General features: G+C 37.3%; 2 long non-coding RNA genes across 2 annotated transcripts in view; both read left to right on the forward strand.

Annotated features, from left to right (window-relative positions):
• Positions 1 to 460: 460 nt before the first annotated feature.
• LOC127537223 (uncharacterized) lies at positions 461 to 1,938 on the forward strand. Its single transcript, XR_007946849.1, has 2 exons — positions 461 to 613; positions 1,680 to 1,938. It is a non-coding gene; the product is annotated as an uncharacterized LOC127537223 (long non-coding RNA).
• A 6,184-nt stretch (positions 1,939 to 8,122) lies between these two features.
• Positions 8,123 to 15,085, forward strand: part of LOC127537231 (uncharacterized) — a 37,328-nt gene continuing 30,365 nt past the window's right edge. The window contains exon 1 of the long non-coding RNA XR_007946865.1: positions 8,123 to 9,353. This is a non-coding gene — a long non-coding RNA (uncharacterized LOC127537231). The remainder of the gene's footprint in view (positions 9,354 to 15,085) is intronic.

A 15,085-nucleotide genomic window follows, 5' to 3' on the forward strand; every position in this document is an offset into this window, starting at 1 on the left:
CACAAAGAGACACAAGATTATTATAAAAAAGACACAAAATTACTACAAAGACACAAATTACCACAAAATGGTTCAAGATACCACAAAGAGACACAAAAACTACACAAAGAGACACAAGATTATTATAAAAAAAAGACACAAAATTACTGCAAAGACGGCAAATTTCCACAAGACAGGCCAAATTTACCACAAAGACACACAACTGACCACATAAAGGGTCAAAACTACCGCAAAGACACACAAACTACACTCTAAAAAGTAATTTGTGGACCTTTGTCATAACTTAAATATATTGTTGTGACATAAAAAATCAAGTTCTGTAATCCAATTTAGACTTTTTACTTGTAAATGTTATTTTTTTGAGCTGGATGACATAGAAATAATGCCTTTGATTCAATACACTACCATCACCTTGTCAGAGCTTAAAATTTCAGTTCATTCATGAAACAGTTGGATTTTAAGTTCTGCTAATGTAAAAAAATTATTTGATGACGTGTAAACGACCCACAGTCTCTCTTTCCCGCATGCGCGAGCGGCCATGTTTAAGGCCAGAGTGAGCACATGGTGAGCAGCCGAAGCACAGCCGAAGCTCAATGAAGCATTTTGGTGAACCGTAAGTAATTTTATGCTTATTTGCATTCGCTCAGGATTCTGTTGATGATAGCCTACTGTAACTGAATATCGAAATCTGGAAGTCCTTACTTTTAAATGCGTGCAGTGTTGGTAGGGCAGTCTGTGTGCCGAGGTAAACTTAGCTAGGTGATGCCTGTACTGGCTTCAATGCGGGAGTAATTGGTTAATTTCGGCATGTGACTATAAACCGGCACACAAATAGGTTGTGTGTTGGCGAGTTTTATTTATTATTTCATCTGAATCACAGTCTAATTCTGGGTTACCAGCCGTCCCTTAAAATACCGAATTGTCCCGCATTTGAAACTAAAATAGGCGGTCGGTATTGAATCCATAAGGAGGTGACGGCCTGTGAGAAGCTCACCTGCTTGGGATTCAGTGGTAATATGTTTTTTCCTGTGGATTCAATTAAATGTATCAATGGATAATATGATACAATTTTATGAAATGGACAGCTACACTTATATTTACAAATGTATTGATAACACGATGTAACCGCTCGTCAGGCTGTCGTCTGACCAGGACGACCAGGCACACATATTACGCACCTACGGAGAAGAGCACATTATGACGGCCCTCTGGGCTCCCAAAATATGAGAAAAGTTAAACAGGGCTATGATAAAACCGACAGAGAGGGACGGGGGAGCTAAAGGAGTTCATTATGATCATAAACGAACCAGCAGACACCGCGGTGCGCTCCGTAACGGCACAGCCATGCGTCCTAACGCACCACACACCTTCAGGTCTGTGTGGACAGGTCTGACTCTGTCCATGACTACACAGATAAGTGTTCCCTTAAGTTTATGGAAGAAAAGAATCAAACACTAGTCATTTAAATTGCTATAAGCCCACTACTGCTTGTTTATATGATTTAGGGGAGACCGGGGATGCTTGTAACACTTAATGAGTTCTAATACCAGTTTCTCCTGTCAGTATAAAGGGAGACACATGATTTCATTATTCCTCCATGATCACACACAGGCGCTGACAAGGCTGTAAACAGTTGTGTGTAAAACCCTGATCCTAACACCTTTTAATTCTTCTTCAAGGATGTGGAGGATCTCGATGCAGACCCTGCCATGCAGTGATGAAGATTGCCATCATCGGTGATGGGTGTGCAACCATCATTGTTGAGGGAAACGAGATCCTGCAGGGGATTGATGTTGCCAGATCCTGTGCCTTGCTGATGGGAGTAATCTTTGTCTGGAGAACGCAGCCTACAACTTCTGCTGTTTGCACTTTAAATGATTTAGTGCTGCTGTTAAGGATTTAGTGTTATTCATAATTTTAATAAATGGTTCTTATGAATTTGAATATTTCTGTCTGAATTTTTGTTCATTTTGAACACCAGGAGAGAGTTTCTAGCTGCTGAACATAACCTTAATATAGGACAGGACTTAACTTCACTCTTGCAGAGATCAGCTAATTAAGTTCTTGTTACTAAGAAATTTGTTTAATTGTGGCCAGAAAGCTTCTTCACCTTACTTAAAAATTATGTTGGATCAACTTAAAAGTTGCATTCATGTTGACCATTTATGAAGTTCATGTTACTTAGAAATTTGTTTAATTGTGGCCAAAAAGCTTCTTCACCTGACTTAAAAATTATGTTGGATCAACTTAAAAACTTGTATTCATGTTGACAATTATTAAGTTCGTGGTTACTCAGAAATGCATTTTTGTTCGGACTAAAAGGTAATTCAACATACTCAAAACATGCTTTGACTTAATGTAATTCTGCCAGCTATTGGCTCAACTTAAAAATTCGAGTGGAAACAGTTAACATAAGTTTTTATGTTGACCCAGTGTTTTATTTATTAGAGTGTACTATAAGCCCAACCAAAAGACACGAATTATCATAAAGAGACTCAAATTTTGAGTCGGTTTGGACATTTAAGTCATTTTGGACAAATTTCAAGTAATTTTGAAATGTTTTTGTTATGCTGAGCAAATTTGTAATTATTTTTGACAATTTTTTAGGTGAATTTGGACAAATGCTAATTTCTTGGACAAGTTTTGTCCCGTTGGAAAGTCAGTTTAGACATCTGAGTCATTTTGGACAGTTTTCAACTCATGTCGGACACGTTTTGGATACGCTGGACAAAGAAAGATTGGAAAGATTTGAGGTGATTTTGGACAATTAAGTCCTTTAGGACAAGTGTCTGTCACACTGAACAAACCTTAAGTCATTTTATACAGGTTTAGTCTGAAGTTTTGTTTTTATTTTGTGGCAGCAGTCTGAAAAACCGAAGTTTAGTCACGCTGGACACATTATTGGACATTCTGACCAGATATTTAATATTTTGTCAAGTTGGACAAAAGATTTTTGTCATGTTTGATGTATTTTGACTCATTTTGGACAATTTACATCATTTTGGACAGTTTCCAAGTTAATTCAAGCAAGTTTTAAGTCATTTTCTACAATTTTCTGTCACATTAGACAACTCTTAGGTAATCTTAAACAGGTTTTGTCTTTAGTTTGTTTGAGTTTTATTTATTTATTTTTAAGCTAAAGTCTCAACAACCCTCCAACAGGTGTTTAGATGGTGAGACATCAGACTGGTTGGATGTAAACTTGTTGAGACATCAGACTGGTTGGATGTAAACTTGTTGAGACATCAGACTGGTTGGATGTAAACTTGTTGAGACATCAGACTGGTTGGATGAGACAGGAAGTCTGCAGTAACTCAGATCGTCTCTGTGGTTGTCCAACAGTGGACAGTGAGTGATTTTGTACAGTTGTCCTCATTGTGGATGATTTTCAAGTCATTTTGGATGAGGTTGTTGACATGTTTGGTGGAATTTTGAGATATCAAGATGAGATTTTGAGTATTTTTAGACAGTTTTCAAGTTGTTTTGGACAAATTTTTGTGATGTTATGCGTATTTTGAGTCATTTTGGACAATTTTAGTCATTCTGGACTAGTTTTTGACATGTTTGGTCAAATTTTGAGACATTTTTACCTCATTTGGAGTCATTTTGGACAATTTTTTGTCACGTTGGACGCATTTTGAGTCACTTGGACGCATTTTGAGTGATTCTGTACAGTTGTCCTAATTGTGGACCATTTTCAGGTCCTTTTGGACAGCATTTTTGACATGCCTGGTCACATTTTGAGACATTTAGACTCAGATTTTAAGTAATTTTAGATAATTTTTGCGTTGTTTTGGACTATTTTTTTTGTCATGTTGTTCAGATTTGTTTTGTCATTTTGGACAATTTTAGTCATTCTAGACAGTCTAAGTCATTGTGGATGTTTTTTGACATGTTTGGTCAAATTTTGACAAATTTTGTCCCAATTTTAAGTCATTTTGGATAATTTTGGAGTCATTGTAGGCCATTTTAAAATGATTTTTGGATGAATTTGTGTCACATTGGAGAAATTTTAAAATGATTTTTTGACCGTTTCTGTTCATTTCGGGCACATTTTGTCAACTTGGACCCATTTTGAATAATTTCTACCAGGGTTAAAATCATTTTTGGATCATTCTGGAGTCATTTTAGGCCCTTTTAAAATAATTTTGGACCGTTTTAGTCAGTTTGGACAGTTTTCTAAGTTCTGTGTTTGTTTTGGTTGGACAACAGTCAGCCTGGTCACCACTACAGTCTCATAAGACACACATTTTGAGTCCTTTTGGACAAGTTTTGAGCAATTTCAGTTATTTCTAACAATTTTATTTTGACATGTTGGACAAAATCAGAGACATTTTGATGAGATTTTGAGTAAATCTGGACAAATTTCTGTCACACTGGACAATTTGCAGTTAATTCTTGACTCGTATTTGTCAACTTGGAGTCATTTCTACCAGGGTTTGAAACATCATCCAACAATTTTGGACTCATTTTTTTGACAGTGTTCAGGTTATTTTGGATCATTTTGTCATGTTGAACAAGTATGGAGACATTTTCACCAGATTTTAAGTCATGCTGGACAAGATTTTATCATGCTGGACAATCCTCTGGTCATTCTGGACAAGTTTAGTCTTAATTCTGTTGCTTATTTAGACAAGAGTGACAAAAAAGAAATGTCTTATTGGAGTGATTTTGGACAAGCTGTGCAACACATCACCTCATTAGTTACCAGGGATGAAAGCTCACTAAATATTTAAAATAAAGTGAAAACTCTTCCCTTTAGCGGTGCACACTGGTGCATTTTATTCCATGTTAACTTCTTATGTCTTCTACAGTCTAAGCTTTGAGCTCAACAAAAATCAACACGACAGTTTGTGATGAACTGATGTTAAATGAATGAGCGTTTCATTAATTCCTCTGTTTAAAAGCGTCCAGATGTTCCAGTTTTAGAGTTGATTTTCTGTCTGCTTGTGTTCAGCTGTAATGAATCCACTAAATATGAAGCAGTTTATTTATCAGTAACGATGTGTAAACCAAACAGCGTCTGTCAGTGTGTTGCTGCTGATTCTTTACAGCGTTTTAACTCCTGACGACGGCCACGTCACAGATCTGACACCAACATATTTCTGCAGCGCTGAATGTTAAAGACGGATGATGTTCCACCAGCAGAACCAGACTTCAGTCAAAGCTGCTGATCTTCTGGATTTCCACCACAACAGTCTCCAAGGACGGACAAATTTAGAGACATTTTAGACAATTTTCGAGCTGTTTTGGACGAGTTCTTGACATGTTGGACACATTTAGTCTAATTTTGGACTACTAAACAGTCATTTTAGGCAGTTTTCAAAGCTGAGTTGGACGAGTTCTTGACATGTTGGACACATTTAGTGTATTTTTGGATACTGACCAATCATTGTTTTCAAATGATGTCAAATGTGTTTTAAGTAATGTTGGACAGGTTTTTTTTGGAAATTTTGAAAATCTTTTAGGTAATTTTGGAGTGTGTAGGTCTTTTTGGTCAACATTTTGTCATTTTAGTCATCTTTTGGGGTCATTTTGGACGTTTTATGTCATTTTTGACAGTTTATAGGTGATTTTGGATGATTTGTAGGTCTTATTGGTCAACATTTTGTCATTTTGGACATTTTTTGACACTTTGCCAGTTTTCAGTCTATTTTGGACAGGCTTTAAATTGCTTTGAATGTTTGTTTGGTTTTTTTTACTTATTGCAGAACTTTTTAGCCACTTTTCAAAATTTAGATTTTTGAGTCTTGAAGCTGTTTTGGACTAGTTTTTGTCACACTGGACACATTTATTATAATTGTAGACTACTAAACAGTCATTTTAGGCAGTTTTACAGTAATTTTGTCATTTTTAAATGTTTTTTTTATGTTGAACAATTTTTTGGTCATTCTGTACAGTTTGGGGGGGGGGGGATTTTGCCAATTTTGACAGGTTTTAAATAATTTTGGACCTGCTGGAGAACATTTGAGACATTCTGACTGGATTGTGGAATAATTTTAGACAGTTATCAAGCTGTTTTGGACTAGTTTTTGTCTCATTTGACTACTGAACAGTCATTTTGGACCATTTTTTTTACATGCTGGACACATTTAGTGTATTTTTGGACTCCTGAACAGTCATTTTTGACAGTTTTCCAGCCATTTTGAAATATTTTTGTCATGTTGAGCAACGTTTTTAGTCATTTTGGACAGTTTCACAGCATGTTTATGAGGTGAGGAGCTTCAGTTAATGCTCACATCAGAATCTAAGGTCTGATTGTTGGTTTGAGTGTTTGTGAAACTGCTGATCTCCTGGATTTTCACCACAATTTTTGTCATTTTGGACGATTTTCAAGTGATGTCAGACAGGTTTTCAGTCACAGTGGGTGGTTGTTGACTTGTTGCACAAATGTTTAGGCGTTTTGACCAGATTTTAGAGTCATTTGGATCATTTTCAAGCTGTTTTGGACTAGTTTTTGTCATGCTGGACACATTTAGGGTAATTTTGGACTACTGAACAGTTGTTTTGGTCGGTTTTCCAGCTGACTAATCTGCAGAAATCTGACGAATCAAACCAGTGTTGCAGAGAGCCTCTGATTGGTCGATCGTCTGGATGACTCGGCTTTATTCAGAGGATCAGCAGAGATGTGACTCAGCGTCCTCGTTACTGCAGCTTCCCTCTGAGGCAGCAAGAATCTGATGGAGGACCTGTATCATGGTGTTCATCCACTACTAATACTACTACTACTGCTACAATGACTACCAGTACTACTACTGATCAGCTGGAGGGCTTCAGCTGAGAATCCTGCAAGTCTACTACTACTACTACTACTTCTGCTTTCACTGCTACTGACCAGGAACAGAGTAAAGGAAAAGTTCAAGTTACACCAACAATAAAGACAGATTCTATTGATTTATCAGTAGTTTATCAATACATCTACCTGTTTCTGAGGTCATTTCATAGTCTGCTACAACTGCTAGTACCACGAATACTATCACTACTACTACTATTATCATTACTACTATTACTGCGTTTACTACTGAACCACTGAACAGTCATCACTATAATGCTACCATTTAGTGCCATGATTGGGTAAAACTGTGACAGGTTGTATTTAAACTGCAGTATAACGGTCACAGTGAATAATAGAATCATTATATGATCACAATCAGAGACCAGACGTCTACTGTAATCTGTAAAATGTTTCAGCAACAGGAAGACAAAATATTCCACCTTAAATATTAATATATTTTGCATCATCTGGACCTTAAATATGAATATATTTTGCATCATCTGTGCCAGTAGATCAGGTCTGAGGTTTCCAGGTTTCAGTGTGAAGCTGCAGTTCTCCAACCTGTCCATCAGGGGGAGCTGTGGCTCCAGCGCAGACACCATGGTTGCCGTGGAGATCTCATCCAGCTCACTTTCCTCCTCCTGCTCATAATTTCCAGTCTGCAGACATTCGTCCTCCCCACTGATTCCATTCATGTAAAAAGTTCCTCCTCCTCCCTGGTCTGTTCAGTCTGCTCCTCCTCCTGCATCCCTCACTGCCTCCTCCTCTGTTACCTGACTGTACTGGACATGGACTCCTCCTGACTCCTGCTGATCTTATAGCTGCAGATGAGAACCACCCAGCAGCTACACCTGTCCTGTAGGAGACAATCTAACGCCTCTCCTCTTTAAGATCCTCTAAAACTACACACTGAGTTCCCTCTTCCAGCTAAAACACCAGCTGGAAACCAAAACAGAACATCAGCATCTAAACTAGAACCTGCAGCCATGCTAGCAGCTACATGCTAATGTCAGAATGCTAACAGACAAGTAGCACCAATGGACTGGAGAAAACAAGAAAAAACAATATTATATACTGACTTACTGGTTTTACTGCAGTACTTTGTCATGTAAATATTCTCCATTTAGCATTTAAGAGTCCAATAAATACACAATCTATAAAATGAAGTCAAGAAACTGTTGGAAACTAAACTATTTGTTTCACACCAGATACAGTGGGTACGGAAAGTATTCAGACCCTTTGAAATGTTTCGCTCTCTGTGTCATTGCAGTCATTTGGCAAAATCAAAAAAGTTCATTTTATTTCTCATTAATGTACACTCAGCACCAGATCTTGACAGAAAAAAACAGAAATGTAGAAATTTTTGCAAATTCATTAAAAAAGAAAAACTGAAATATCACATGGTCAGAAGTATTCAGAGCCTTTGCAGCGACATTCATATTTAACTCACATGCTGTCCATTTCTTCTGATCCTCCTCGAGATGGTTCTGCTTCTTTTTACCGTTTAATTCCGTTACTGTGACTGACTTGTGCTCACATGTTCTGACTAATTAGCCGCCGGTCTGTCAGCTGCAGCTAAATGCATCCACTGAGCTGCAGATGGAGTCTGCAGTTGGGTGTGAAGGACCATTAGCTGCTCCGTTTTCTGGACTAATTATGACTTTGTTTGTTTGTTGTGCTCAGATGATGCACGGCTTAATCACCGTCCGTTAAACGAGCCGTTCTGCTGCAGCGTTCAGTCTGAAGCGGAGCTGCAGGAAGGAGGCGACGGCACCAACGCTGATCCCAGAGCAGCTCCATCCCTGCAGCACTCTGTGGCCTCAGGCTCCCCGAACACATTTATTCTGCCAAGATCCACACAGACGGGAAGACAAACACTGTTTATTCCTGCTGCAGCACGTTCCCGGCTACCAGTCAGCAGGAATAACAGCAGAGGTTCTCCACGTTCTGAGGCTTTAAAATCCGTGTTGACTTCAGGGTCCATTTTACAGCACGAGGCCTGGATGGGAACCGACACGACGTCCAAGAAATGTGGAGATAAACCGTAAACCTGACGCCTCCGAGGAGAACACTGAGTCTTAAGCCGATTCAACGCTGGGTTAGACATGATTTTAACTCATCTAAGACGTTCCTGATGTCTGGGATGTTAGAACTAGCTGTTAAATGTTAAAACTGTGTCATATGATTAACCTTTTAGACTGAAGTTCTCGGAACTATCCACCACAAATCTCTAGAACAAAGATCTGGTTCTCCACAAACTCAACAAACTTAGACCCTTACTGATGCTAACACTGTTTAAATGGACCAACATCCAGCTAGAACCCTCAGATTAACGATGTTTCAGATGTTTATAGATGTTCTTCTGAACTACAAAGATCTTTAAATGTGGTTCCACCTGGTCTAAGAGACGTTCCTGATGTTAAATGCTAAGGCAACCTTTTAGACTGAAGTTCGAGTAACTATCCACCACAAATCTCTAGAAGGAAGCTCTGGTTCTCCACAGATTGAGACCCTCACTGCTGCTGACACTGTTTAAATGGACCAACATTCAGCTAGAACCCTCACAGGAACTGGTCAGGTCAGTATATCATGATGTTTGAGATGTTCTTCTGAGCTACAAAGATCTTTAAATGTGGTTCTACCTGGTCTAAGAGACATTGCTAATGTCTGGAATGTTAAAACCAGCTCTTAAATGTTAAAACTGTGTTCCAGCTGCCTACACGTTTTAAAGAACGTTTTGAGAATGTTTGTCTAATGTTTTGATGTCAACATTCGGATGATGTTGTGTGATAACAAAAGGAGGAATGTTCTCAAGCCAACTTTTAGGAATGTTTTCCAGATGTTCTTCATCAAACATTCATGTAATGTAAAGAATTAACAAAGGTCTGCAATGTTCATTTTAGATCCTTCAAACAAGGCTCTAAAATGAACAATTTGGACACGTTGAACTGAGAGGAATCAAAGAATCTGTGTAGAAACGTAGACTAGTCAGAAATCAGCTGCAGAAATCTCACATCCCTAAGTCACAGAAACAGGTTTGAAACGTTCCTTTGTCCTGATTTGCTCTACTTCATATTTACCATCTCCAAAACATCTGGAGAACATCACAGCCAGAATGTTCGCAGTAGAAGAACTTTAGAATAATTTTGCATTGAGAATGTTCTTCCTTTGTTATCATGGAACATTGATACTGCCTCCACCATGCCTGAAAAACACAACTTACTAGCGGGTCTAAACTCTCATCTTTGCACAACACCACAGGATCTCTTCTATTAGGAACATTTATTTTTCTCTGCTCGTGAAACGGCGGCAATCTGCGTCTTTTGTGTTCCTCCAAATTTCTCAGAGTTGTACGAAGAAAATAAATAACCGGCTTCATGTCCTGATTGACACCTAATCTGCAGTTTTGAACCTAAATAAAGTGTGAAGAACTCATAGAAGAACAACAAATGTGGACCTTCCTTCACCTCCAGCTCGTTATGAAGCTGCACCAATGTGACCGCGGAGCTAAAATCACGGCTGTTGTTTGCAAATGAAAGAGGAAACAGAAAGTGTTAACAGACAATGAGCTCCGGAGAAAAAAAACAAAGCAGAAAATTACCCAACATGCGCTGCAGTTCTGCATCACGGAGCACTAATGGAAGCCGAGCAGATAAAACCTAGCCACAGGTGCGAATGGCTCCAGAGAATAAAGTCCGACGAATTTATTTTACAGATTCCTGCTTCAGACAAAGACGGTGAAATGTGACTCCTCCTGCCAAACGCTGTTATTAAGGCTGCTGCTGTCGTTGCCCTGCCAGCTCCCTGATAACATATTCAATATGGAGCTGGCAGCAAATTAATGGCTGCTCACATAATAAACACAACTCGATAGCGTTTGTTTAGCTGCTGGCGTCCAAAGAAAGTCGCTTCATTAACGTCGGCAACAGGCGTCCGATTCATTCACCAACTGTCAATACGTGTAGTTACACATTTATTATCTGAGACCAACAACAGCAACATTTTCTCACAGATGGAGAGTTGTGATTTGTTCCCCACATTTTTCTGGTTTAAATTTAGTCTTAGCTGGAAAAAAAGTGGCATTTTCTGTTATTTAAGAAAAGAATAGCATAAATAAACATGAAAATAAACTTAAATTCCTCTAATAATCTGTAAGAAAACGTGAAAATATGTCCATTCTAGTGCAAAAAACATCATGATACCACCACCACCATTCTTCACGTCAAGATACTACCACCACCGTGTTTTATAATCATGATGCTGCCTCCACCGTGCTTTATAATCATGACGCTGCCTCCACCATGCTTTATAATCATGACGCTGCCTCCACCGTGCTTTATAATCATGATGATGCCTCCACCGTGCTTTATAATCATGATGATGCCTCCACCGTGCTTTATAATCATGATGATGCCTCCACCGTGCTTTATAATCATGATGATGCCTCCACCGTGCTTTATAATCATGATGATGCCTCCACCGTGCTTTATAATCATGATGATGCCTCCACCGTGCTTTATAATCATGATGCATTTTTTTGGGACTCTTTTTTTGTCTGATATTTTAGTAACCTTAGGATATAAAAACATTTTTGTTGCACAGTTTGCTCATTTTTTAAGGAATATTTAACTCGATATTGTCGCATATTTTACTGATATTTATTTTAGATTAGTTCTTTCTGGTTTTTAGTCTCTAGCTGTGATTTTACTCTTAATCCTAATTAATCTTTTAAGAGCCAGAGACCTCAGCAAGTCAACATCTCGTAGAAGTGGAACACTGATGGAAGCGTTTCTTGTATTTGTCTCAGAGTGAAGTCAGTCACTTTCACTGGTGCTGCCTCCCTGAAATGTAATTTCATGCAGCTGATCGTCGTCTGGTTCCGCTGCTGATCGAATATCTCAGCTGTTAGATTTACGCAACGAGGTTAATGTAATAACTCAGCGTTCGTCTTCCTCATATTAATGTCGAGGCGATGAGAGTTTTACTGCGATCAGACACACATATTAGAGCTGAGACGGGAGCATTCCCACACAGAGGCTTTATAATGATTTCAAGAAAATATCTAAATGCAACTTGATTTTTCATGTAGTTTTATGAAGTCAAAGTGAGTCAAACCTGCTCCATCGTGTGAATGACTCACTTAGAATGACAGAAATCATGAGGAAGAGAAAAATGTTTCAGTCATGTTGCATAAATTAAATCCTTTTGGATGATTTTGCTGACTTTAGACTAAATTTGGGTAATTTTGCAGAAGTTCCAAACAATTTTAAAGAGAATTTTGCCATTTCTGGAAAATTTTTGAATTATTTTTCACAATATGTGTCATCATGGGTCATTTTGGAGAAGTTTTTGTGATTATATTATTAGTTTTGGACGAAATTTTGTAATTTTGAGCAATTATGAGTCATTCTGGGAACACCTTTGTTCACTTTAGATACAATTGGAGTCATTTTGCAGAAGTTTGGGAGAAGTTTTTATGATTCTTGTCAATTAAATTCAGCCAGGTTCTGAAGAGATAATAAGAATTCGTCATTTTAGGTAATTTTGAGTAATTTCTGGATTAAAGTTTGTCATTCTGACAAAAAAATTGAATAATTTTAGATTTTTTTTGTTTTTTTTGGACATGTGTCGAGTTACTTTGGCCAAGTTCTGAATAATTTAGGATTTTTTTGTCAGTTCTCGGCATTTTTTTGAGATTTTGTGGGAAATTATCGAGGCAATTTGCACAAATTTTAGGCATTTTTAAAGTATGACACATTTAGAGTCCCATAAGTCATAAAAAGGGAAAATATTGGAAAAATTAAATCATTTTGAACAGTTTTCTTGACTTCAGACAAAAAGTTGAGTAATTTTGCAGAAGTTCAGAACAGATTTAAACAGATTTTTTTTTCATTTTAGGCATTTTTTGAGTCCTCCTGAGTTTTTTTTTTTTTTTTTTGGTTTGTTTTGCATTTCTCCCCATTTTGGCCAAATTCCAAATACTTTCTTGATTCTGTCAATTTGGACTATTTTTGAGTAATTTTGCAGAAGTTCCAGAGTTTTAACAGAGTATAAAGCATGTTTTTAATTATTTTGGACAATTTTTTAATCATTTGGGAGAGTTTTTTTGTTATTTTTGGGCAGGTTTCTATGAATTTCAGCCAAATTCTGAATAGTTTGCATCAAAATTTGATCATTTTAAGAAATTATTCAGTAAATTTGAGCAAAAATCTGTCATTCTAAGAAGATTTCGAGTAATTTTTGGACAAATTTTTCTCATTGTAGGAACAACTTGAGTAAGTTTGTTTTCTTTTTAAATTTTGGACGTGTTGAATCATTTTGTCCAAATCAGGAATAGTTTGGGATTTTTTTATTTGTTTATTTATTTTTTTAGATATTGTGGGGAGTTTTTCAGTCATTTTGAACAAATTTTGATTCTTCTTTAATGTATGACTCAGAATGCCATAAATCATAAAAAGAGAAATATGTTTGAGTCATGTTTTATAAATTATAACATTTTGGACCATTTGTTGTGTTCTGAAGAGTATTAAGCACATTTTTGTCATTTTGGGCAATTTATTGTTCAGTGTATTCTTTTGTACAATATTTCAGTCATTTTGGAGAATTTATTATTATTTCTGGGACAATTTTCAATACATTTTAGCCAGGTTCTAAATAGTTTGGGGCAAATTTTTCTTATTTTAGGCATTTTTTTGAGGAATTTTGGACAAAAGTTTGTCATTCTAGAAAAGATTTTTGACTACTTTTTGACTATTTTGTTGATTTTCCAAGAAGTTTCAAATCATTTTGCAGAAATTTTGAATAGTTTTAGCCCAAGTCTTGTCATTTGGGGCAATTTTTGAGTTATTTTGTACAATATTTGATTTGTTTTGGAGAAGTTCTGGGTAGGTTTTGGAGACGTTTCAAGTAATTTCAACCAGGTTCTGAATAACTTTTGACTAGATGCTGCCAGTTTAGGCAATCTTTGAGTTATTTTGAAAACAAATTGATCATTCTTTGAAGTATGACACAATTAGAATGAAATAAATCATAAATCATGTTTAAAAATGAACTAGTTTCGAACCATTTTGTTGACTTTAGACACAATTTGAGTAATTTTGGACAATAGTTGTCATTGTGGGTCATTTTGGAGAAGTTTTGATTTTTCTGGATGAGGTTCTGAATAGTTTTAGACAAAAGTTTGTCATTCATTAATTTTTTTTCTCCAAAAGACGTGGGTTGAGTCTTATTGGCCGACTTCCAAATAATTTTGAAATGATGTCATTTTTGGGCTTTTTTTTTAGATATTGTGGGAAATTATTTAGTGTTTTTGATCAAGTTTTATTCAAGCCGTGCAGCCTGGCGTATCATTTCAAAAAGAAACTTTAATTTGATTGTCTATTGTTTAAAATTGTGAACCTGGAAAATTTTGTGTTGTCGAAACTGGAACCATGAAGACTCCTCATACAGATATTTAATTTCTCCATGTTTCCAGCATCTCCAGTCTTTTTCGCTCTAGTCTGCTACGAATTGATTTTAATTAAAAATCAGAATTCATGCATTAATGTGAGTAATTTAAGATTCTATTTTCCGACAAAACCATTTGTTTCACATGAAAGGTTAACAGATTGCTAGAAAGTTTATAATCTGATGATTCCTTCTGTTTTTTACAGTGTGTTGTTCTGATAAACTCAACAGCTTGGCTTCTTTTAAAAGCAGGAAACGTGCCTTTCTAACCCACCAGCCAGTTGTGGGTTCAGGTGGTTAAATGCTGCAGAGAGTTGATGGTAGAAGTGTGTCAGGTGTGTCAGGTGATTGCCAGCAGGAGGAAAGTGGGTCGACAAGCCCAGACAGATTAGAAGCAGAAGGGAATCGGAAAACAAGGGAGTCAGTGGAAAATAAGCGAGACGCTATCAGGATCCTGACAGATACAAGAGTTTGGAGGCTGTAAACGCTGCCACCGATTCCAGCAGGAGTCACTGTAACGATGGATTAACAATTAACAAAGCAATAAAAGGAGAAGAAAAAGCCTCCTGGAACACATTCACATCCATCCAACAGAAATCCTCATCTCGTGTTTTACTCTAACGTGGTCTGATGTAGAAACGTGAAGCTGAACGACAGAAAAACGAAACTTTAACACTGAAGGCAAGAATTTATACAAGACGCATAAATTATCCTCTATCTTTACCAGCCTCTCAGGACCTGCTGCTGAGGAACACCATGATGCTGCCACCACCGTGCTTCATCATGATGCTGCCACCACCGTGCTTCATCATGATGCTGCCACCACCATGCTTCATCATGATGCTGCCACCACCGTGCTTCACA

Source organism: Acanthochromis polyacanthus, chromosome 14, assembly GCF_021347895.1.
Source record: "Acanthochromis polyacanthus isolate Apoly-LR-REF ecotype Palm Island chromosome 14, KAUST_Apoly_ChrSc, whole genome shotgun sequence".
NCBI classification, from domain to species: Eukaryota; Metazoa; Chordata; class Actinopteri; family Pomacentridae; genus Acanthochromis; species Acanthochromis polyacanthus.